Below are 22,963 nucleotides of genomic sequence, written 5' to 3'. Positions count from 1 at the left end.
GGTATGCTCTGGCCCACACAGTGTCTGTAGTTGTAGAACCTGTGTCTGGCCATGTGTAGGTTGCTCGTTGGCTTCAGGTGGTCTCTTACCAGTGTGCTCAACTCTTCAAACGAGAGAGAAGGAGAGAGAAACAATAGCAATCATCGGAGTTGATAGTTGTAATTTGAGTATTGTCTGTTTGTTCTCAAATCTTGGAGCTGTTTATATAAAAATATGTCCAACGATAGAAGTGTCCATGAGGAGGAGCTGTCAGGCAGAAAGAGGGCGAAAGTTTTTCAGACAAAACAAATGAGGCCTTCATAAATGAGGTTGAAAATCAGTGGGGAAAATTAATCCGGGGTGTGCGTGGAAAACCTCCGCCCTGCACCTATCAAAAAATATGGGGCGATATCGCCTCCATTGTATCTTCAGTGGCCCACGATAGACGTGAGGCAGATCAGTGCCGCAAGAGGTGGAACAGCCTGGTTGCTTCGGCAAGAGTAAGTATTAAATTATTACATTTTAAATTGTAATGATCCACTCAATCAATTGGAATGTAAATGTGCCAATTGTAATTAAGCTGGGTAATCTTGGGTAACTTCCCTGCTAAGATTTGTACTGGGGTTGGAACCTGCGCCCTTTAACTCTAATTTTGCTCAGACGCCTTACATTTAATCAACAGTATTATTATTATTTAAAGGATTGACTCGAAACAGACAGACCACAAACATTCATCATTTGTACCACGTTAGTCTAGAAGGAGAATTTTTGTGTGCTGTGAGCAAATCTTTAACTTGGGCAACCTCTCCTTTTTGGTTAGGTTGGTGGATGGGGCACAACTGAGCACTGAGGGGTTTGGTCAGCTTTGCCCAGACTGTGTGAGTCTCTCCGGCTGCTGTCACTCACACCGTGACACAGCCTGGACTGGGGGAGAGCTGCCTTGGTTCACTGTCTGCCCTGGGACACTTTAGGACATTAGCTCTGGCCACACAGAGGTCTCCGAGCACAGCCCATGGACATGATGGCCCCTTCCATTACACTCCTGTCATTACCGAGCTCACCAGTGGTCCTGGTACCTCCCCCACCACCCCCCCAGGGACCTCCATTGATTCCTATAAACCGGGTACCTCCCCTCAGGCGCCGAATGGCACGGCCCGTGGATGGGGCCTTTCCTGGAGATTGTACGCAAAATGTTTGGTGTGAAGCATTAGTTCCTAAACACGATCTTATAAAATATTTTCTCTGAACGTCGATGTTATAATCATGCATCCATTGTGGATACAAACCGTATTAGCATATAACATTAAAGTTATGGATGAATAGAATGTGGGGTGACTAATTGTGGATTACAATATCTGTTGTATTTCCGTAATGGTATCTAGTCAATTAGCTTATGCCATGCTCTTGTCATGTTTGCAGAGGAAGATATCTAAGAATCAGGCGGACCGGAGGAGGCCCTGCTGAGCTGCACCCGCTCACCGATTTGGAGGAACGTGCTGCAGCACTAGTGGGAACCCACAACCGTTCTGCTACCCATGGTAGTGCAGATCTCATTGTTGCGCCACATGAGTAATGTGTAAAGCAGTAGTAAACCAGTGGTAGTTTAAAGTAATTTAATGGCATTTCATTATAATATATAAATGATGCAATGTTATGCATGCAGCTTCTGTACTCTCAGGTTAATCATATGTAATGTCTCTCGTTCACATTTATTGCAGTAATGTTGCTCCTTGTACATGTGCCAGCACAGCGCAAGCATTCTCATGTCTACCCTTCTCTTCTAATAACCTCAATTATGTTTTGCAGCTACCCAGACTCCCGAGGTGCAAAGAGAGGCCCTTGCAACAATCCCTTTGGCGCTGCAGATGGTCATCACCACGTGTGCGGAAGAAGAAACCGAGGAGGAGGAAGATGACCAGCTTTCATCGTGATACCTGCGGCTATGTCTTCATCTACAGATGAAGTAGCGGGGCCAAGCGGCTTACAGCAGGCCACTCCAAGGCATCCAGTGCCCATGCCGACCCCACGGAGGTTGAGTCAGCGAGGTAGGTACGCGCTGCGACGGGCAGATCCAAATGAGGATATGGTCTCGCTGTCAATGGTGAGTGTCGACATAGGTTGAGAGCTCCTCCAGGCGTTTGGTGGGTTGGCCGGAAACATTGCCACAATGTCTGCACGAATAACAGAAGGCATGGATCGGATAGTTGTGGCAATGGGGTGAACGACTGGCTCTGTCGATGCCTTGCAGCTTGCGATAGTTTCGGGAGACGGCACTGCACCCCAAGGTGCCGTCCCACAAAGCACCACGACAGATGCGAGACAGGAGGAAGAACTTCCTTCTGACTCGGGAGACGTTTCTTTGGAAAGGTCTTCTCCTCCAGCCCTTGCGGTGCCCTGATGCAAGACATCTTGGTCCCACTACTCGGGGAGTTGCTGGGAAATGGGGAGTTAATACAAGGGGTCAAGGTGCAGGAGGGAGGTGTGGCCGCAGGTAGGGAGGGAGGCTGCTGTATATTGTTGTTAAAAATACATTTTTGTTGAATGTACATTGTTTGAGATAGTGGGAGGGTGTTATATTGTTGTGTTACAAATGTTGTTGACTGTGGGGGTTGGTGGGGGGCAGTGTTATATATGTTTGTTCAAAAAATGTTCACATGCATCTTCAATTATTAAACCTGAAGTGTCTTCTAATAACGTAAGGTAAAACATCAATACAATGGTTGGAAACAATGGCCATGGCCAGGCCAGGCCAGGCAAGGATGAAACATAATGCAACTGTAACTGTCACCAATGTAAGTTCACGCAAAGCGTTCATTTATGAGCTGCTGACGCAAGAGTTTTGCAGTTGCGTAACTACCATGGGGCTTTTTCAGTATAGAGGGGTGGGGAGAGGGGGGCGGGCATGGGGGCATGGGTTCAGTGTCAGGCTGATTGTTCTCCCCGAGGTCCTCCTCCTCCTCCTCGTCCTCCTCTTCCGCCTCCCCTCTCTCCTGAGGTGGGCCGGCGGTCCCATCTGGCAATTGTTGTCCTCTCCTCATAGCTAGGTTATGCAACATGCAGCACACCACAATGAACCCTTTCGCTTCCGAAACACCTCTGCATCCTGTAAAGGGCGATGTGCATACAGTCTATTGCTCCCTGCACCTTGGGGAAGTTTGCTATTCGCGGAAAACCCAAAGCCCGCTCAGTCTGTGCCTCCCTGGTCATAGGGAACATAGGGAAGCTTATAAAGTCCATCCTGCATGCGTAAAGGGCTTCAGTCATCTGTCGAATGCAGCAATGTGTGGCGTGCTGAGAGATACCACAAATGTTGCCAGCTGAGGCCTGAAAGGAGCCCGATGCGTAGAAGTAAAGTGCCGCAGTAACCTTAACCTCAACGTACAGTGCGGTCCTGATGGTGCTGGTAGGCTGCAGATCTCCCTTAATTAGCTGGCATATCTCACTGATGACCTCCTTTTGGAAGCGCAGCCTCCTAATGCACGTGTTATTGGACAAGTCCAGGTATGATCGCTTATCCCTGTAAATGCGTTGGGTATAACTTCTCCTCCACCGCAGCAGTCTGCCATCTCTTTGATTGGGCACATAATCCTCTTCAATGTACCTTCTCTCATCTCTATTCTGCAGCATGTGATTAATGATCAATACTGTTTGAGAAATTGCAGGCCCCATCACTATAAATCGCTATAAATACCTTTAATACCTCAACAATTACAAGTGATTAGATCATTAGCAAGAGTCAAAAAGGCCCTTAAAATCACTCACAAATTGATTCTCCTCACAAGCACTTGAGGCAGCCTTTTATTACAGATCCTCCGAGTTAGAAAATAGCATCCGTAGTGACGAGTAGTGCCGAGTTAAGTTAAGGCAATTGCAGCTTTTTTTCAGCGTCTTTTTCGGCCAGCGATCATTTAGGCGAATTCAGGGCGAAATGCCGAAATAGCGGTCAGCGATAATCTGGGCCATAATCGGGCGCATGTTTCCATTTTCAGCACTATTCTCGGCCTTGCATGAGGATGACGTCGTATGTTTTTAAAAAATAGGCCAGGCGATGCAGCTCATTCATGTATGCCGAAAGTTGGGCCGGCAATAAATGGGCTATAATCGACGTTAATTTCTATTTTTCATCAAATATGGGCAATAGCCTGCATCTCAGCACTTATATGGGCGCTAAATGGACGATAAATGGGCGATGATGTGCCAAAAGTCTAGCATATTGAAACTGCCTGTTTCTTGCAATTGTTCTGACCTTCCCCCTTATGGCAGTTTTTATATACCCCCAGCGCCATGCCACATAACCATGAAACCATCCACCCTCAGCCAATCAGTGACACTGTAGTCAGTTTAACCTATATATGGACATGCTTCAATTTTGATTCTCCCTGACTTTTTCAGTGGTTTTCCAGTAGATATAACTTAAAATAAACTGCAATAGGACAGTTTAGGATTACAGTGCCAATACAAACTGTGTGATAGTTTACAATGATCTCTGCCTCAATGAATTCATGTGCCAAAACATTTCATACTCTAACAATTCCACATAAATAATTTTCTCCAAACCCCTCTTTACTCTTTTACTGATGATTTTGGACTTGAGGTACAGGGCACAATTTTTAAATTTGTCGCTGACATGAAACTTGTAGTAAACAGTGAGGAAGATAGTAATAGACTTCAAGAGGACATAGACAGGGTGGTGGAATGTGTGGACACTTAGCAGATGATATTCTGTGCAGAAATGTGTGAGGTTATACATTTTGGTCAGAAGAATGAGGATAGACACTACAAGCTAAATGGTAAAATTTTAAAGGGAGTGTAAGAACAGAGAAACCTGGGGTGTTTGTGCACAAATCTTTGAAGGTGGCAGGACAGGTTAACAAAGCAGTTAATAAAGAATATGGGATCCTGGGCTTTATAAATAGAGGCATAGAGTATAAAAGCTAGGATTTATGCTAAACCTATATAAAACACTAGGCCGGCCCCAGCTGAAGTATTGTGCCCAATTTTGGGCACCACACTTTAGCAAGGACATGAAGGCTTTGGAGAGGGTACAGAAGAGATTTACTAGAATAGTTCCAAAGATGAGGGCTTACAGTTATGTGGAAAGATGTGAGAAAAAAAGGAGATTTGATAGTGATGTTTAAAATCATGAAGAATTTAGATCGAGTAAATAAAGAGAAATTGTTTCCAATGGCTAAAGAGTCGAGAACCAGCAGGCACAGATCTAAGGTTATTGGCAAAGAGGCGACATGAGGATAAACTTTATTGCACAATAAGTGATATGAATTTGGAATGCACTAACCGATAGAGTGGTGGATACAGATTCAGCAGTAGCTTTCAAAAGGGAATTGGTAAAATACTTGAAGGAGAAAAAAAGACAGGGATCGGGGGAAAGAGCAGGAGAATGGGAATAATTTGAAAGAGCTGGCGCATACTCGATGGGCCGAATGGCCTCCTTCTGTGTTGTACTATTCTATGATTCTATGATTTTAAATTACGAACTCCTTGGTCTGGATTTTAAAGAGGAAGGTAGGTTGGGGGCAGGGAGTGAGGGGTAGTTCTGAGCTGTCGGGAAACCTGGGAGGCCTGATTTGCATGCAAAGCTTCGGTTTCGCGCCCCCAGCCAGCTAGATGGAGAGGCTGGTTGGCTGTGGGCGGATAGGCCTGTGACACAAGGCTGCACAGAGGAGTGAGGTAGGGATCGGTTGGGAGCCCCCAGAGGATTGGTGGGGAGGGGGGGAGGAGATCGGGGAGGTTGTGGACTGGGCGGTGGGGAGAAGATCGGGAACATCACAGGACCGGGGGACGGAGGGGTGGGAAGATCACTTCGAGGCCGGCCATGAGAGGATCATTAGGGCAGAAAAGTCAATTACTTCTCAAGATCAGACAATACTTATAATGTAGAAAGCCATTTAGCCCATCTTAATTCACCGATTCAGACAGACCCTACAGTTCTCGTATTGCTGCATATAATTATTTCTTGAATGATTCCTGGGTAATCACTTTCACCACTAATACACTCATAATAAAGGGTGAAACTGAGTACTGTGTACAATGAGCAAATGTGACCTTAGCTCCTTTAATAAGATTCCAGAGTGCAGGTACTTTGTGGGTGGCCTGCTTATATACTGTGCACCCAAGGGATGCTGGAATCCATTGGGACTCCAACAAGTGAGCCCTCTGGTGGTCAGGTGTCATGCGGGTTACAAAGGATTAAATACATAACATCACTCCCCATGGAAGTCAACAGTACACTTATTTACAAGGTGAGACGATCTGGGGCTTTACGCTCCCTTGTTGATCGTCTCAGTACAAATGCTGGTGTGGGTGGGTTGGTCAGTTCTTCACTGGGCTGTTGGGCAGCTGGCCTTGCAGGGCTGCTGGGGATGATGAGTTCAGTTTCGTGGTCAACTGTGATGTCAATTGCCACTTGTGTGTGTGTTGGAGGGTCAAAGTTGGTGGTGTCCTCTTCGGGTTGTTTGTAGCCGTTGGTGAACCGCAATTTGATTTGGTCCAAATGTTTTCTTGCGTTTGTCCATTGGTCAGTTTGACCTAAAACACCCACTCCCCTCTTTGGCTGCGACCGTGCTAGCGAGCCATTTGGGACCATGTTCATAACTGAGCACAAATACAGGATCATTGATCTCAATATCGCGTGACAAATTTGCGGGGTCATGGTACACACTTTGTTCATGCCGCTTGCCCTCCACGTGATCATGGTGATCAAGGTGGACAAGAGAGAGCCTTGTTTTAAGTGCCCTTTTCATGAGCAGCTCGGCTGGGGGACCCCGGTGAGTGAGTGGGGTCTGGTGCGGTAGCTGAGCAGCATTCGGGACAACCGGGTCTGCAGGGAGCTTTTCGACACACGTTTCAAGCTTCGCTTGATGGTCTGAACTGCCCGTTCTGCCTGGCCGCTGGATGCGGGCTTGAATGGGGCAGATGTGATGTGTTTGATCCTGTTGCGGGTCATGAATTCCTTGAATTCAGCACTGGGTGAAGCACGGCCCATTGTCGCTGACTAGGTCATCAGGCAAGCCGTGCGTAGCAAACATGGCTCGTAGGCTTTCAATAATGGACGTACTTACAGACATTATTGCACATTCAATCCATTTCGAGTAAGTGTCCACGACAACCAAATATATTTTGCCTAGAAATGGGCCCACATAGTCTACATGGATCCTCAACCACGGTTTGGAGGGCCATGACCTTAGCGGTGCCTCTCTGGGTGCATTGCTCAGTTGAGAGCAAGTGTTGCACTGGCGCATGCATGACCCTAAATCTAAGTCGATTCCGGGCCACCACACATGGGATCTGGCTATGGCTTTCATCATTACAATGCCTGGGTGGGTGCTGTGCAGTTCACATATGAATGTGCCTCTGCCTTTCTTGGGTAAGACCACACGATTGCCCCACAATAGACAGTCCGCCTGCAGGGACAACTCATCTTTGCGTCTGTGGAACTGCTTAATCGCCTCCTGCATCTCCACTGGGACACTGGACCAGCTCCCATGGAGGACACAGTTTTTTTTACCAAGGACAGTAAAGGATCCTGGCTGGTCCAGGCCCTGATCTGGCAGGCCGTAATGGAGGACTTCTCGTTCCCAAATGCCTCCATGACCATGAGCAAGTCCGCTGGCTATGCTATTTCCACCCCGGTGGTGGACTAAGGCAGCTGACTGAGAGCATCTGCGCAGTTCTCTGTGCCCGGTCTGTGGTGGATTACATAGTTGTATGCCGACAGTGTGAGCGCCCATCTTTGGATGCGGGCAGAGGCATTGGCATTAATCCCTTTGCTCTCAAAGAACAGCGATATGAGCGGCTTGTGGTCAGTTTCAAGCTCAAACTTGAGGCCAAATTAGTACTGGTGCATTTCTTTTACCCAGTAAATGCACGCCAGAGCCTCTTTTTCAATCATACTGTAGGCCCTTTCAGCCTTGGACAAACTCCTGGATGCATAAGCGACTGGTTGCAAAATATCCGATTCATTAGCCTGTTGTAACACACACCCGACCCCGTATGCCGACGCATCACAAGCTAGCACTAATCTTTTACAAGGGTAATACAAGACAAGCAGTTTGTTAGAACACAACAGATTTCTGGCTTTCTTAAAGGCAGCCTCTTGTGAATTCCCCCATACCCAGTCATCTCCCTTGCGCAGTAGCGCATGTAGGGGGTCTAGCAGGGTGCTTAACCCAGGTAGGAAATTACCGAAATAGTTGAGGAGTCCCAGGAACGACCGCAGCTCCGTCACGTTCTGTGGTCGCGGCGCGTTCTTGATAACCTCCGTCTTGGCATCGATGGGTCTGATGCCGTCTGCTGCGATTCTCCTTCCTAAGAACTCGACGTCCTGTGCCAGGAAAACACACTTCGAGCGTTTCAACCTGAGCCCCACGTGATCCAACCGACTAAGAACCTCATCCAGATTCTTCAAGTGCTCAATGGTGTCCCGACCTGTAACCAATATGTCGTCCTGGAAGACCACTGTGCAAGGAACCGACTTTAGCAGACTCTCCACGTTCCGCTGGAAAATCACCATGGCCGACCCAATCCTGAACAGGCACCGGTTGTAGATAAACAGACCCTTGTGCGTGTTGATGCAGGTGAGGCCTTTCGAAGACTCCTCCAGCTCCTGCGTCATGTAGGCCGAGGTCAGGTCCAGCTTAGTGAATGTCTTCCCTCCAGCCAGGTCGCAAATAGGTCGTCTGCCTTGGATAGCGGGTACTGGTCCTGCAGTGAAAAATGGTTAATCGTTACTTTATAGTCCCCGCAAATTCTAACCGTGCCACCCTCCTTAAGTAGCAGGACAATCGGACTGGCCCAGTCATTGAATTCCACCGGCGCGATGATGCCTTCACGTTGCAGCCTGTCCAGCTCAATTTCCACTTTCTCACGCATGTATGGTACCACCCGAGCCTTGTGGTGGATGGGTCGCGTACCGGGAACCAAATGGATCTGCACTTACACCCCCGAGAAGCTTCCAATGCCTGGCTCGAACAACGATGGGAACTTGCTCAGAACTTGGGTACATGAGGCATCATCGACAGACGAAAGCGCTCGGATGTCGTCTCAGTTCAAGTGGATTTTTCCCAGCCAGCTTCTGCCAAACAACGTGGGGTCATCCCCTGGTACAATCCACAGCGGGAGTTCGTGTACTGTTCCGTCATAGGAGACTTTGACTTCTGCACTGCCAATTACAGGGATCAGTTCATTGGTGTAAGTCCTTAGTTTGGTGTGAATGGGGCTGAGCTTGGGCCTGTGTGCCTTTTTGCCCCACAGGCTGTCGAAGGCCTTTTTACTCATTATGGACTGACTTGCCCCTGTGTCCTGCTCTATAGATACTGGAATACTGTTCAGTTCAACTTTCAACATTATTGGTGGACATTTCGTCATGAACGTGTGTACCCCGTACACTTCTGCCTCCTCAGTACGAGTCTCCAATTCAGCCTGATTCACTGTAGATCGATCTTCCTCTGCAATGTGGTGGTTTGCAGGGTTTGTAGCTCACCTGCACATTCTTTGGAGGTGTCCTATTGTTCTGCAACCATTGCACACATAGTGCTTAAAGCAGCATTGATGGGGCCGATGATCACCTCCACAACACCAACAAGGTGTTAACTGCCTCACATTAACGATTGATGTCAGACTCTAGGTTATCTGAGGTCGGGCCGCAGCAGCCGGCGTGTACGCTCTGCACTGTAGATTTCTGCTCGAGACCGACGTTACTTTATGCACAGTACTGGCCGAAACTTCTTTATTCTGCAAAATCTGTTTGGTGTTGTCGCTGGTGGACATAAATGCCTGGGCTATCATTATGGCTTTACTTAGATTCGGAGTTTCTACAGTCAACAGTTTGCGAAGGATTGTCTCATGTCCGATGCCCAGTACAAAAATGTCTCTGAGCATTTATTCAAGGAATCCCTCAAACTCACAATGTCCTGCGAGGCGCCTTAGTTCGGCGAAGTAGCTCGCCACTTCCTGGCCCTCCGATCGTTGACACGTGTAGAACCGATATCTTGCCATCAAAACGCTTTCCTTAGGATTTAGGTGCTTCCGGATCAGCAGACACAATTCTTCGTAGGATTTCTCTGTTGGTTTTGCCGGGGCCAGGAGATTCTTCATGAGGCCATAGGTTGTTGCCCCACAGACAGTTAGGAGCATCGCCCTTCGTTTGGTGGCGTTCTCGACCCCTTCCAGCTCGTTGGCCATGAAGTATTGGTCGAGTCTCTCCACGAAGACCTCCCAATCGTCCCCTTCTGAGAACTTCTCCAGGATACCAACTGTTCTTTGCATTTTCATGCAGTTGTTCGTTACCTCATCGCCAATTGATACACTCATAGTAAAGAGTGAAACTGAGTACTGTGTGTAATGAGCAAGTGTGATCTTAGCTCCTTTAATAAGATTCTAGAGTGCAGGTACCTCGTGGGTGCCTGCTTATATACTGTGCACCCAAGGGATGCTGGGATCCCTTGGGACTCCAACAAGTGGGCCCTCTGGTGATCAGGTGTCATGTGGGTTACAAAGGGTTAACTACATAACAACCACTTTATCTGGAAGTCCATTCCAAGTGTTAATCACTTTCTGCATGAGGAACTTCCTGATAACAGTCCTAAAATTACCTTTTACTAGTTTGACGCTGTGTTCCTGTCTTATTCACTATTCCCATAATGTAATTTAAAGCAGTATCCTGGATTAACCCATTCCATTACTTTAATTGTTTTATATACCTCATTTCCATGCTGAAAAGCACAAGTCTTTCCAGTCTTTCATCACAACTCAGACCTCTGACACAAAAGATCATCTTCGTGGCTCTTCTCTGTATTTGTTGAATATTTCCCATGTATTTTAATAACCAGAAGTGGGCACATTGTGCTGTCTGACCATAGCGCTATACAATTTGATTATGATTTACTTTGACTTTAATTCTACTCATTCAACATTATATTGGCTTTGTTGATAGTTGCTCTGCATTGGTTATAAATATTGAGCATTAAGTCTACTAAGATCCATAGAGCTGGATTTTCCGGTCCTTTGAGCTTCGGGTTTCGCCCTGGAGCGGCATGAAAGGCGGCAGTGAGGTCACCAGTGTCCCACTGCGATCCTCCGGTCGGGTTTTGTGGCGTCGTTGAGCAACACCATCGGGAAGAACAGCGCCGGGCATGCAACGCCCCTGGTTGTGACACCAGCGCGAGTTTGAGCTTCTGGCCAACCCGCCCGCCTGGAAGTGCGCCCGTAATGACCGCCTGGGAAATCAGAATGGTCCAGCCATACTGGTGGCAAAGAGGAAGGGAGAGTACTGCAAAAGTTTTTTGTTTACATTTTTTGTGCGATTTGTGTTGTGATGGCATGGGTAATGTTTTAGGAATGTTTTTTGTGGAGTTTTTTTAGGTTTCCTTCTCCCCCAGGCCTCTCTCGGAGCACTCACAACCCCACTCTTTAGCTTGGGAGTTTCCCTTCCTTGCGCCAAGAGAAGTGTACAACACCTTCCTTTACGCTGTGCCCTTTGACGTAGGGCCCAGATGCCCAAACTTAAATACTAAAACGCAAACTATTCCTGGCCGCTAACTTACCCGCCCTGCCACTATTATTGCCCTGAAAACAGAAGAGCTGAAAATCCAGTGCCTAGATATGTTTCAACTTCATCTTTAGCTAGTTCAACGTTATTCAGAGAATATGCTTGTCATCAATATTTTTGCTAAGGTGCGTGTGCCACACAATAATCTGAAAGGTCCTGCGCAGCTGCTCATCAGCTTTTACATTGTAAGTACCGCGCAGGCGCAGAAATTTAAAAGGACCACACATTGAAAGAAACCGGCCCCGCAGAACAAAGTGCAGCTTACACCTTTTGTTCCATCCCATGTGCAATGAGGGAAAATTGGCAGTCAATTTACACTGGACCTATCTGATGCCTCTCATAGCAGTTGGACATAGAGTGGCATAAGTACAATTGTATGAGATAGATACTTGCTTGTCCTCTGGGCCAAGGAATGATAAATAACGTGGGGCATGTTAAAAATAAAACTTTTGTTAAAGAAATACTTCAACTCAGTCCAAAATGGGTTATGTTAGTTCAGGCTATGATGTAAGTTGAAATATTGTGTGGATTCAGAGAAACCTAGAGCCACAGAACTCATCTCAACCTTGTGAGATCTTTTCCAAGTATAATTGATGACTAAAGCCTTATCGGGATTTTCAATAGCAATGGTGTTGGGGGAGAATCACACTAAAATAGATTCTTAAATCTTTACAGCTGCATGTGGCCTCTGCAACATGAATCATAATTGTACTTGATGCTGATCAATGCGCGGACTAATCTCTTTTTTTCAATTCTTTTTCAGAATTGCCAGGCTTGAAGAGGTTCTGTTCCTGTCTCTGATGTGGAATACTGTTTGTTCCAATTGTTATTGAGAGCTCCACCTAGTGGACTATTGATATACTGCAACTACTGATGTATTAATAAAGGGTCATGTGGCAAAATCACATGATGACAGTTTCTGTTAAGAGCCATCTTTTGTGGTGTGCTTCTTAATGATGTCGTAAGGATATCACATATTGGCGACATAGGATAGGATCTTTGGATTCCCTAGCTAATATTTTTGTTGGTGGATAATCCTGCCAACCGACAGAGAGACTTTGAGAGGTTCTTTGTTTGGCAGAACAACTAAAAATCCAAGGTAAATTTTAAGCACACTTGGCTAAAATTTTGATGTTGCCAGAGTTGAGATGGCCATGCCCATGAGAATAATAGGGCGCTTTAGTGAGTTCCATCGTGACCGAGAGATTTTTTGGAGCATATGTGGAGTGGCTAGAAATGTTTTTCATCACAAATAGTGTTGTTGAAGTCCCTGATGATGAAAACCATAACTGGGTGATTTTAGAAAGGAAATGGGCCACTTTCTTGATTGAAGCAGGCCCCGAGGTGTATGAAACCCTGAAAAATGTGCTTGTTCTCATCAAGCCAAAGGGAACGCCACTGACGGAGAGTCTAACAAAGGTAGAACAGCACTACAGTCCTGAGACCCTGGAAATATCTGAAATTTACCATTCTGGAACACAAACTCAATTAACTGACGAGGGTATCAGTAAGTACATTGTAGCTTTGAAAAAGCTATTCATTAACTGTAATTTCAGAAATTTTCAGGACCGAGCATTGCGTGACTGCTTTGTTTGTGGGTTGAAAAATGAAGCAGTCAGAAGAAAATTGTTGACAACCCCTAACTTGACTTTTGATTTAGCTTGTCAGACAGCTATATCAATGGACATGGCCGATAAATACTCCTGAGAATGTTGCCCCATTCCCAATCACCAGACAACCTAAGTGAATTACCTGCTGGTTCAAAGTAAAAGGCAATGGAGGCCCAAGGCCTCAACAACTGGCCACGGTAACAATGCATTGAAGTAATCATATCAGTGCCTGGGACAACACATTGCTCAAAACTGTCTATATGTGAAGGCAGAATGTTTTCACTGCAAGACAACTGGGCACCTTGCGAAGGCATGCCAACTGAAGAGTTAACCAACTTTCAATGCTAGAAGTAGAAATCGCTAGACACTACATAGCATTGAAGAGAAGCTACAGGATGAGGACGTTCTAGAGAAACACGTCATCAGGAGCAAGAGGGTATCGAACAATGATTCACAAAGTTGCAGGAACCACGGGTGCATCCATGAGTGTACTACCGGAATCGCTATATCTCGACAAGTTGAGTGATTTCCGACTGGAGAAATTGAAGATAGAGCTGTGAGGCTACTCAGGAGAGCAAATCCCTGTTGTATGATGTATCACCTTACTGGTAAAATACAAGGATCAATGTCAGAGCTTGCCTCTCATATTAGTGGCAGGAGACAAGCCTGCCATGATAAGTAGAAATTGGTTGGGATCACTGAAGCTGGATTGGAAAGAGATTCTTCGTGTGGAACTAAAATTTGTATTGAAGGATGATGTCATCAAGCAGAATCCGAAGGTGTTCCGTGAAACAGATAGTCCAATCCAAGACTGCAAGATGAGTGTCAGAGCGTAAAAGGATGCAAGACCAGTTCACTACAAGCCACATCCCGTACCATACACAGTCAAGGAGAAAGTTGAGCAAGAACTCCAAAGACTAGAAACTGAAATCATTATCTCTAAGGTAGAAGATTGGTAGAGCAACCAAATGTGCAAATCCATAATAACATGTTGAAGTAAGTGCCCAAATGGCCAGAGAAGCACAGAGTATGAGAGACTGCTCACGTGTACGTTACTTCAAAGCTCAGTGGAGTACTTAGGGCACAGCGTAGATAAAGTTGGTTTACATCCAACCAAGGGAAAGCTGGATGCAATTAGAAATACACCCACACCCAAGAATGTCACTGAACTTCAATCATTTTTTGGGTCTTTTGAACTATGATGCTATGGTCAGGTTGCCATCCCCATCACAAGTTACACCCAATAGGGAAGAACTGCTCTATTTTTCATACATTGATGAACTATCAGTCACCCAGTTATGTCAAAGGTGTATGATTACATAGCAAATGGCTGGCCAAACCAGGAATGAATAGGTCGTGGATAAAGATTGTGTCATGTGGAGAGCTCGAGTAGTTATTCCAAATAAGTTCAGGTTCAAGTTGATAGGAGATCTTCATGACCAGCAGCTGGGAATGTGTTTGACCAAGAGTTTTGCATGCAGTTACTTATGGTGGCCAGGTTTAGACAAAGAAATAGAGTACATCATCAGTCAATGTACAACATGTCAATCAGTGAGCAAGAAACCAGCATCAGTAACATTACAGCCATGGAAATGGCCTCCCAGGGTGTGGCAAAGATTACATGTAGATTTTGCTGATCCAGGACAGCAATTGTTCATTGTGATTAATAGTCATTCAAAATGGGTAGAGGTGTTTCTGATGTGGAAAATAACAAGTAAAACACGAGACAATTTGCGAAGATTGTTTTCTTCATATGGCCTCCCAGAAGAAATTGTGCCTGATAATGGGCCGCAATTTTGTTCAGAAGAATTTACACGGTTCATGAACAGAAATGGTGTGAAAAATACCAAAGTTCCACCATACCACCCTGCTTCAAATGGTGCAGCAGGATGCGCAGTACAAATTGTAAAATCTGCTCTCATCAAGCAAATGTTGGATCCAAATCCAAAGAAATGGCAGTTGTCATTGGACCACAAACTAGCAAACTTTCTGATTACTAATTGCAATAATCCTCGTGCAACTACTGTCAGAACACCAGTGGAGTTGTTTCTCAAGCAATAGCCACAAACCAGGTTCTCGTTGTTAAAGCCAAACTTGGCACAATCAGTAGAGGAGAAACAATCAAGACAAAAAGAGAGTCATGATAGAGGTAGAGTAAGAGAGAGAAGTGTGAAATTGAATCAGAAGGTGAGAATGAAGAACCATCACCATAAATGGGTAAAGTGGTTGCCAGGAAGACTAGTGAAGATATGTGGCCCTCGCACATATTTGGTCAAGATGTTTGATCATGAAAGGTTAGGTTTGTTCACATTGATCATATTTTACCTATAGATGTGGAAGGAGTTGAAAGTTGGAATGATTCAATTATTTCTGATGAGTCAGATAGTCTTGTTGTAAGTAAAGTACCAGTAGCAAATCCTATACCAGATGTACTAGAAACAAGACCAAGAGAAAGTCAGAATTTAAGTCTGAGTCAGGCAGTCACACAGTTTGAAGTTATAGAGTCCAAATTCAGATCAAGGGTTGCCCTTAGAGAAAAGCTCTCCAAAGGCTCAGCCTAGAATGAGTCTAAGTTCGACAGCAAGTTTGAAAAAATCTGTTCGAGAGTGAAGGTATCCTCTTTGAAACAGAAAACCAGTGGTTAAGTTTGATTTATAAATATGGAAAAATAAGTCCATATCTTTTGCTGTGTATAACCATGCAAATTATGTACAATGATTATTTTGTTATGATTACTTCTTCAATAATTAGGGAGAAGTGTAATAGAGAGCTCCACCTAGTGGACTACTGATATACGGCAACTACTAATGTATTAATAAACTGTCATATGGCAAAGTAACATGGTGACATAAGAACATAACATAAGAACATAAGAAATAGGAACAAGAGTAGGCCATATGGCCCCTCGGGCCTGCTCCGCCATTTAATACGATCATGGCTGATCTGATCATGGACTCGGGTCCACTTGCCTGCCCGCTCTCCATAACCCCTTATTCCCTTATCGTTTAAGGAAATGTCTATTTCTGTCTTAAATTTATTCAATGTCCCAGCTTCTACAGCTCTCTGAGGCAGCGAATTCCACAGATTTACAACCCCTTTGAGGGAAGAAATTTCTCCTCATCTCAGTTTTAAATAGGCGGCCCCTTATTCTAAGGTGATGCCCTCTAGTTGTAGTCTCCCCTATCAGTGGAAACATCCTCTCTGCATCCACCCCGTCAAGCCCCCTCATAATCATATACATTTCGATAAGATCACCTCTCATTCTTCTGAATTCCAATGAGTAGAGGCCCAACCTACTCAACCTTTCCTCATAAGTCAACCCCCTCATCTCCGGAATCAACCTAGTGAACCTTCTCTGAATTGCCTCCAAAGCAAGTATATCCTTTCGTAAATATGGAAACCAAAACTGCACGCAGTATTCCAGGTGTGGTCTCACCAATACCTTATATAGCTGTAGCAAGACTTCCCTGTTTTTATACTCCATCCCCTTTGCAATAAAGGCCAAGATTCCACTGTCCTTCCTGATCATCTGCTGTACCTGCATACTATCCTTTTGTGTTTCATGCACAAGTACCCCAAGGTCCCGTTGTATTGCAGCACTTTGCAATCTTTCTCCATTTAAATAATAACTTGCTCTTTGATTTTTTCTGCCACTTTTCAACATTATACTCCATCTGCCAAATTTTTGCCCACTCACTTAGCCTGTCTATGTCCTTTTGCAAATTTTTTGTGTCCTCCTCGCACATTGCTTTTCCTCCCATCTTTGTATAGTCAGTAAACCTGGCTATGTTATACTCAGTCCCTTCCTCCAAATCGTTAATATAGATTGTAAATAGTTGGGGTCCCAGCACTGATCCCTGTGGCACCCCACTGGTTACTGATTGCCAACCCGAGAATGAACCATTTATCCCTACTCTCTGTTTTCTGTTCGTTAGCCAATCCTCTATCCATGCTAATATATTACCTCCAACCCCGTGAACTTTTATCTTGTGCTGTTAACGGTTTCTGTTACGAGCCATCTTGTGTAGTGTACTTCTTAGTGATGTCGTAAGGATATCACAGCAATCATACTAAGAACCTCTCCAATTCTGACAAAGAGACAATATCCAAGACATTGACCCGTCTTTTTCTTTACAGGTACTGACAGACATACTGTGTATTTCTAGTATTTTCAGTTTATATTTCAGATTGTCAGCATTTACAATTTTAAAATTTTTAATTAATCTTTATCTTTAATATTTTTGGCAGAGAAAAAACAGACTGAGACAGAGACAGACGTCTAAAATGCAGCATAACGTAGTTTTCTGTAACTTTCCATTTTAGACTGCCATATTATTATATTTACATATTATTACCATTTTGAAAACTTGTTTAATTTTTTTTGTATTTTCCATTATTTCCAGATAATTCTAAAATGATAAATACAAAAGTAATTGTTTTTAAGAAATAAATATCAAAGTCACTTAATAAGTAAACATGTTTCATGCAATCGAAAGGTTCTGAATTGAGCCAATTTGTACGCATGGTCGATTATTGCACTCACCAAATTACTTTTAATATAGTTTATTTTCCCTGAGCTGCTGTGAAATTCTGTTTTGTAAGGGCATTACCACTAGATGTCATAAGAAGTTTACTTCTTCGGGAGTTTCTGCAAGTCATTGCTGTGAGAAATAATTGTAATCTACAAAACATGCAGTGGTTAGGACCTAATGGTTATTATCCAGACAATTGTACTGATTATCAAATGTGAACACCCTTTGCAGGTTTACTTGTTGTTAAGCAATGATTCATGCATTAAAAGAACATTCTTCATTAAAATCTGAATCTAATAATGTATATTAACTCAGAAAATTAACTGGGGCATAGTCAATATATTCATGTCTGGTGCTTCCCATTAATTTATTAAAATCATTCTTGACTTTTAGTGCCTTTGAGTAGTAATATTTCTAGTTGCAAATTTACAACTGTTATTATGGGACTTGAAGATGCTAGAACCTTCACTGTTAAAGATTTATCCTAAAAATACAGAGACAGGAGTAAAAAGCAATTATACAAATTGACTACTTTCCTTAATATATAATTGATACGTGCTATATTGAGTCTCACTATTGCTTTGTACGATATAGTCTTTTAATCAAAAAGAACTGTTTTTAACCATCAAATTCAGTTAATTGAAAGCAGACTAAAACAAGAAATTAAATCTTACTAATGGAAAACAAGAGAATAATTGGGAAATAATCTCCTGATTTAACTAGTCTATTTTTAACCAATCTTTCCTGGTATTACATCGCATCAAAACCCAGAATCTATGCTGCAAAAGGATATACTGCACAAATCAATACCTGCATAAAATACCATTTTAGAGTTTTAGCACAGAGCTAACTATTAAGTCTTAGAAAATAGTACCTACATTATTTTTACGAGTTTATTTTAAATCATTCAATGTAATGGCATAAAATATTTTAAAAGAGACATGCCTCCCTTCATCAGGCACACTCTAGCTAAGTAGAGAAGAATGATTAATTCCATTTAGACCTGGACATAATATATTGGCTCGGAATTTGTAGTTGTAATGATGGTGAAACTGTCAGCACACACTGTCATTACTGTGTAAAACTGACAACAAATTCTGGCATCGAAATGCGCAGTTAAACATGGAAATCCAGACGTTGCTGTGAGTGATACGTTGCACCTCCACAGGGTGCGCTGTTGCAGTCCTCGCAGATGCAATCAATACAGAATCAGTAATTTGACATGAACTTCAATATTTTACGCAGTATTATTGCTGAACAACATCTCTGGCCTTGAAAAACTAATTTTACAAGTGTGGAGTGTCATTCCCTCCATTCCATGATATAAATTCCATGATATTTCAGCTTCTACCTTAATCCCATATGCATGTCCCAATCTTTATTTCACTTTCTGTAAAAAGCGAATTATAATCTGTGATTTTTACCTCCTGATTTGCTGTCTGAGAGAATTCTTCAATCTTATTGGTTGCTCAGCCTGCATGTTGACATTGTTGGATGCCACAGATCCCCTATAGATGGCACCAGATTGAAACTGATGTCAGAATATGGCAAATCGATGCTCTAGAGCTCGCTAAATCTTTCCAGCAGCTTTCTTCGAGGTTAGCGCCGAGCGCTCTCCCATTGCCGCTGGCCGCAAAATCTGGGTCAATATGTTTTCTTATTTTGTATTTTACATGATCAATAAGTGATGGTTGAAAAATTATCAACATCTGTCAAGCAAGAAATATGTTAGGCATGTGAGACGAAGCCAGACTGTGTAAAAGAAGCAGCAGGAGATCTTAGGTAATAATCTGGATAATCTGGTAAAGAATGTGATATAACAGGGCGAGGAACATTTATGTCAATACGGGGTTAGCGCGAATGTTCCCTCCAAGAATCACTCGTCACTCTGGGTTGGTTCCATACATCAAAACGGTTTATTACACCGGTGGGGACATGAAGCCACTGGTTCATCCAAGCACCTCTCTCCACTGAACAAAGGATTTCATGGATTTTTATATGTTTTACAACAGTTCACTACTTTTACATCAGCCCATTTCAGCTGCACATTATCCAATCATATTGATTATAGATTACATATAGATTCAATTAGACCAATAGAATTGGTTTCTGAACATCAGGTGTCTGCGTGACTGCCTCATGTGTTGCTAAGGGTTACTCAGGGTCTTGTGACATTGTCCATGCCCTCCCTTATCTTACTGTCCTTGGGTGCTGTCTTTGGGTAGTTTCCTTATCTCAATCCTGTTACAGGAGTACTATTGTTCTATCATTCTACCGGGACATCTTGTCTGGGGCCTGAAAGCTTGTTGATTGGAGACATCTTCTGAGCTCGTCTTTTCTGTGTATTCCTGTGTGAGGAACGGCAATTATTAGTAACCAGGAATGTGGTCCATTCTGCTAACTGCACTCCCTCAGTGCTTTGCTGAGTCACTGGCAGCCATCTTCATACGTATCCTGCCACCATTTTACACACACATATTTAATTCTAACATTACACACACGTATCTTTGCTCTATAGAAATGCTCTTCAACAATTCCCCCTTTCGGTAAAGGGGCTAGTTCTAGCCCCCTGAAACTGACACTAATTTATGTTATATTATTTATGTTTTGTGTCATCTGGTACTCCCTGCTTCGACGTGCTGCCAGTCACGCGATTTCAGGAGTCCCAGTTGTTTAGATCAAATTGATATAGTTCGAATCGCCCCTTTCGCCTGTCACACAGATTTCCTTGCTTATCTGAGCTTTGGTGCTAAACCTCCGTTGTTGTGCGTAATATCTGCAGGACCGGCAATCCATGAGACCCCATGTTAATGCTAGGACTAGCTGTATTCCGACCAGTATAGTGATATAATTCGAATCCAGGGGTGGATGTTGACATTCATCCCCCAGTTCCAAACCCTCCTCAACCAACTCTCATCCTACAGCTCTGTGTCGGTGTCTTTCTCCAGTATCTCAAACTTTGTCCGCAGTTGGTGGTAGAGTTTGACAGACTGGCCAACTCTGAGTCTTAGTTCCCTTAATACATCTGCTAAATGGGGGATAGGGGCCTGCTCAGGCTCGTCATTGTCCTGCAGGTGATCATGGAGCTGATCGGTAACGTTAATGATTTCGGTACCTCGCCGTCTAACTTTGATAATTCGGGCTTGCCCTATAGTAACGGGTCGTAGGGGTGTAAAGCAGAAGTTTGGTTGCGGGATCTGGCATTGCAAGCCGTTGTACTGATATGAGCGTTCCGTGGTGGAGACACAGTATCTCCCTTTGCCTCCCTACCCGGCCCCGGCAAAATGTGTGGGGGCTGGTACTATTTCCAGAACGTATCCATCGGTTCGATTAAAACCACACTCATCTAATTCTCCCTACCCCACCAGGTGGGGGCACACCATGATCTTGCCCCTCTGTTTGCACCCTGTCAGAGAGACTCCGTATAGTGTGTTATCTCTACAGATAGCGGAGACTGCGGTTAAGTAGTAACGGAGGGAGGCATTGTCGTGTATGACCCCGATATTCTCCAGTTGATAAAGGGGAAATGGACCTGAGTCTCGTGTGACTATAGGGATCATCAAGACAATCCCCACTCCCGCAACTTTACCCATTTGGCAGTTTGGGATCGCTGGGTATACTCTGGTTAGTCCCTTTAGAGTGCAGTTATCCAGTGTCCCCTTCAGCTTGGCTGGTTGAGCCAGATGTGAGCTGTCTATCCAGTCTGATCCCTCCCTGCTTTGGATCTGATCGAGGTTGTGTTGTATCTGTCCCACCATCCACAAACCATAAGCGTGACAGAGTTGCCCTTGTCGGAGCTTTCCGGCATCTTCCTTTTCTCTGTCAATTAGTCGATTAATTGTTTTGGCATGTCTCTATTATTGAAATTCCATCTAACTGTATCTCCATGCCTTCCCTTCCTAGGTCGGCTTGGTCTTTCTGATTCTGCTCTGCCCACTCTAGTAGTTCCCTCATCATCCCTGTAAGTTGTTTCACCTTTTCAATCAGCCCTTGTATATCCAGTGAATTTACTATGGAGGTTCCGGTATTAAAACCGCTAGCAGCATCATTAACTCTTCCTCTCTTATTCCTATGCACCTGCTCTTGTCCTCGGAACCTACTGGCGCCCATGGCATTGGCAGCCTGCTGCATTACAACCCTACTTAATACACTATATATATTCCTTGCTTGTTCCATACAATATTCCGGCATTCGTATGCCTGAGATATTGATCAGAACAAGCACAATTTCATGTATAACATTATGCGTTAAAATAAGTTCTGTCCTTGCTCCAGTCCTTGGCTGCTGGGATACATATTCTGTCAGTTAAATTAAACAAAGCCCCATAGTTCATGTAATTATGTCTTTCCTATATTTCTCGTAGTCTGTCTGTATTATCCAGTGCTTGCATGGCCTTAAGGTTCCCAGTATCCTGAGTCCCCAGAGTCGAAGTAGCCGCTGCGGTCCCATCTCGGTGAGTGTTTTATCTGCAGATTTTAAACAGATCCTGGTCGTCACCAGGTGTTAGGTTCTGGTCTACTCATCTTTTATCCATGCATGTCGAGGTCACTGTGAAATCGGAAGTAAGGGTTAGGTTGGGTTTGTGGATTCTATTGCCATAGGTGATCTTGCTATGGCTGCGCACTGCACTATCTGTCTGGTCCCGTTTTTAAAAATATCTCTTCCAGCTTATTTATCTTAGCTTTTAACTCTTGAATTTGTTTTGTTTGAGTATCTATTTCTTTATTTGTATCAGGCAAGTATTATTACATAGGCTAGTTGTATTTTATTTTTATTCTGACTATCCCACCATTTCCTTTATCTGTCAGGTGGGTCTTCTTTATTCTATTAAGAAATCCAAATTAATAATGTCCAGTATAAAACAGCTGTCAGTGGGAAGGGTTAACTCCTTTGCGGGTTTGTAAGAAGGCCTGATGTCATTATGTGACTTTGCGTAATCATCCAAAATTTTTTCCAAGTCTTTGTGCCTTCAAAACTTGCTTAGAAATTAGGAATCCGTTAAAACAGCAGAAATCATTAGTAAATCCGTCATAATAAAAATCTTCTCATCAGGAAAGACAGCATTTTAGATTAAACTCCAATTTTTCTAAACTTCTAATTCAAGTACTTGCCAAAGATTTTTTTAAATTGGTTTAAAACAAGACCATACATTTTTAATGGCTATTTTGTTTACTGAAATCCAATTTTCACACAAGCTGTATACATTTCGTTTTTTTTTTACGGTCCCGTTCACTGGGCAAATCTTGTGTTTTATTTCTCTCTCAGCACAATATCTA

The 22,963-nt window shown here is 43.8% G+C and overlaps 1 long non-coding RNA gene across 1 annotated transcript; it reads left to right on the top strand.

Annotated features, from left to right (window-relative positions):
- Window positions 1-1,426: 1,426 nt before the first annotated feature.
- Window positions 1,427-12,426, top strand: LOC139262308 (uncharacterized). Its single transcript, XR_011592944.1, has 3 exons — window positions 1,427-1,517; window positions 1,786-2,024; window positions 12,309-12,426. It is a non-coding gene; the product is annotated as an uncharacterized lncRNA (long non-coding RNA).
- The last annotated feature ends 10,537 nt before the right edge of the window (window positions 12,427-22,963 follow it).

The sequence above is a fragment of the Pristiophorus japonicus genome, chromosome 4, assembly GCF_044704955.1.
Source record: "Pristiophorus japonicus isolate sPriJap1 chromosome 4, sPriJap1.hap1, whole genome shotgun sequence".
In the NCBI taxonomy this organism is placed as follows: Eukaryota; Metazoa; Chordata; class Chondrichthyes; family Pristiophoridae; genus Pristiophorus; species Pristiophorus japonicus.
Note: the sequence above shows the minus strand (reverse complement) of the source record. Positions and strands in the feature narration are given on the sequence as shown.